Raw genomic sequence first — 3,054 nt, 5'->3', positions numbered from 1 at the left:
GCCAGATATACAATTTGCATTTGTCCTATTTTTAGGTTGTCTTTTTTGCTCTCTTGATAACATTCTCTGATGCACAAAATATTCTAATGTTTACAAAATTCAATTTATCTAATTTTTTCTGTAGTTGCTCTTGCTTTTGGCCTCATATCTTAGGTCCTATTACCAAATCCAAGGCCATAAAGATTTACTTCTGTGTTTTCTTCCAATAGCTTTTATTTTTAGACCTTATGTTTATTTAAGTCATTGATCAATTTTGAGTTAACTTTTTATTATGGAGCATTAAGAGTCTGACTTTATTCTTTTGCATGCATTTATATACTTTCCCCATAACCTTTTGTTGAGGCTATTCTTTTCCCATTTATATTTTACAAATTCACACTTTTATTTACTTTTCAGTAAGTTTAAATCCTCGAAGGGTACAGCATCACACTGATTCTGTGTCCAGTGGTCTTAACAGGAATGTTGCTTCAGAATTTGGCACAATCCATGCCACTGTTGGCAGTGGCACCCCACTCCAGTACTCTTGCCTGGAGAATCCCATGGACGGAGGAGCCTGGTAGGCTGCAGTCCATAGCGTCGCTGAGAGTCGGACACGACTGAGCGGCTTCACTTTCACTTTTCATTTTCATGCATTGGAGAAAGAAATGGCAACCCATTCCAGTGTTCTTACCTTGAGAATCCCAGGGACGAGGGAGCCTGGTGGGCTGCCGTCTATGGGGTCCCACAGAGTCAGACACGACTGAAGCGACTTAGCAGCAGCAGCAGCAGCCATGAACACGAGTTATCTTTCCTCTGATTACTCTGGTTTTGTTAAGTTTTCCACCAGGAGTTACTGTGTTGTTCTTTGCTTTGTGCACACAAGCACATCCCTTGCCTGGGTAGAATTCAGTTTCATCTTGAGCATATACACCTTTGATTTCCAGGAGAGCTGAGTGCTCCCTCTCGTTCCATAGACCCCACTTATAGCCAGCAAAGATGGCCTTGGGTCACACTCTTCCAGACACATTTGTCATTTTAGAAGTCCTGTTCTCAGCAGGCCTGCACAGCGTCCAAGGTGGCTAAAGAGCTCCCACTTATTGATCTTGCCACCCTTGTTGAAAGCACCTGAGTGTAGAGCTTTGGATTCATTTCTGGGCCATCTTTCCCAGTCCATTGGTCTGTAAGTCTCTTGTTATGCTAGTACTATACTGTTTTGATGACTGCAGCTTTGAAGTCAGTTTTGAAATTGCAAAATGTGAATCTACCCATTCTTTTTTCCTTTTTCAATATTGTTTGGGCTATTCAGAGCCACTAGCAATTCTGTATAGATGTGAGAATAAAGTTTCCATTTCTTAAATAAAATGAAATTTTAATAAGCATTGTGTTTAATCAGGGCTTCCCTAATAGCTCAGTTGGTAAAGAATCCACCTGCAATGCAGGAGACCCCAGTTCAATTCCTGGGTTGAGAAGATCTGCGGGAGAATGGACAGGCTACCCACTCCAGTATTCTTGGACTTCCCTGGTGGCTCAGCTGGTAAAGAACCTGCCCGCAATGTGGGAGGAGGCCTGGGTTTGATCCCTGGGTTGGGAAGATCCCTGAAGAAGGGAAAGGCTACCCACTCCAGTATTCTGGCCTGGAGAATTCAATGGACTGTAAAGTCCATGGGGTCACAAAGAGCTTAACCAGTAGAATGCTTTGGGTATACTGCTACTTTAGCAATATTAAGGCTTTCTATACATGAATGCTGAATGGCTTTTTAAAAAAAATTTAGGTCTTCTTCAATTTCTTTCAATAATGTTTTATATAGTTTTCACATGTACAAGTCTTTCAGCTATGTGGTTAACTTCATTGCTTGGTTTTCATTCTTCTGGATACTATTGTAAATAGAATTGTTTTCCTAATTTCCTCTTTGGACGGTTCACTGATGATGGATAGAGCCGCAGCTGATCCTGTGTGTTGGCTTTCTACCCTGAACTTTGCTGAGTTTGGTCATTAGCTCTTGCAGTTCTTTTTGTTGGATTCATTAGGATTTTCTGAATATGGAAACATGCCATCTGCAAATATAGTTTTAATTCTTACTTTCCAATTTGGATGTCTTTTGTTATTAATTTTTCCTGCCAAATTACTCCAACTAGGACTTCCAGTACAGTATTAAATGGGAAAAAGACCAACATGCCCATTTTCACCATTGCTATTCAACAGTCTACTGAGAGTGATGGATTTTGCAGAACATTTTTTGTTTATTCTAATTCACAAACTAAAGCCAGTGGTTTAATAAAGACCCACTTTTTCTGAGGTTAGGTGTTTTGGCACATTTGTTGTCTGGAACATATCTAATAAAAGAAATATTGGAAAAGTCCTCTTAGGAGGAAGACAGGGACTATACAAAGCTATGTGTCTTACTTGACTAGATCTACTTTGTGATGAAAAACCATTGCCTAAGGGTCATTTCTAAAATGAGGGCTGTTGATTTAGTAAGGCTGGCGTTTTCGTTGCTACCTTGTGGTTCTTTCTAGTTTATAACACATCATTAATTAAAAGTGGTGGAGAGAGTAGGGAACTTCCAATAGCTGATGCTTGGAGAAATGACAATTGACAACAAGGGAGAATGGAAGAAAAGCAGAGACAGAAAGAATTTAGTGAAAGACAAGCTAAACTCTAACTACTTCAGTGACCATATCCCTGCACTAGGCCATCTGCAACTTATGACCTTGAGTTAACAGTGAGAGACCATATAACATATTCACTATGTTTATCAGAGTCTTATAAATGTGAAATTAAAATTTCTTTGGAAGGGAAAGTTTCAATTTTGTGTGATATTTCATCCCTTCTCAATATCAGGGAAATGTCATTATTAGAAATGATAAACAGTCTTACACATATTTTTTAAATGAAGTATAGTTGATTTATGGCTTCCTAGGTACATTCAGAAAACTAAGATCATGGCATCTGGTCCCATCACTTCATAGGAAATAGATGGGGAAACAGTGGAAACAGTGTCAGACTTTATTTTTGGGGGCTCCAAAATCACTGCAGATGGTGACTGCAGCCATGAAATTAAAAGACGCATACTC

General features: G+C 39.4%; 1 pseudogene; it reads right to left on the bottom strand.

Moving 5' to 3' along the window:
* Window positions 1–401: 401 nt before the first annotated feature.
* On the bottom strand, window positions 402–1,013 carry LOC138421730 (large ribosomal subunit protein eL33 pseudogene; annotated as a pseudogene).
* Window positions 1,014–3,054: the final 2,041 nt, after the last annotated feature.

Source organism: Ovis canadensis, chromosome 16 (assembly GCF_042477335.2).
Source record: "Ovis canadensis isolate MfBH-ARS-UI-01 breed Bighorn chromosome 16, ARS-UI_OviCan_v2, whole genome shotgun sequence".
In the NCBI taxonomy this organism is placed as follows: Eukaryota; Metazoa; Chordata; class Mammalia; order Artiodactyla; family Bovidae; genus Ovis; species Ovis canadensis.
The sequence above is the reverse complement of the archived record's forward strand: the minus strand, read 5'-3'. Positions and strand labels throughout refer to the sequence as shown.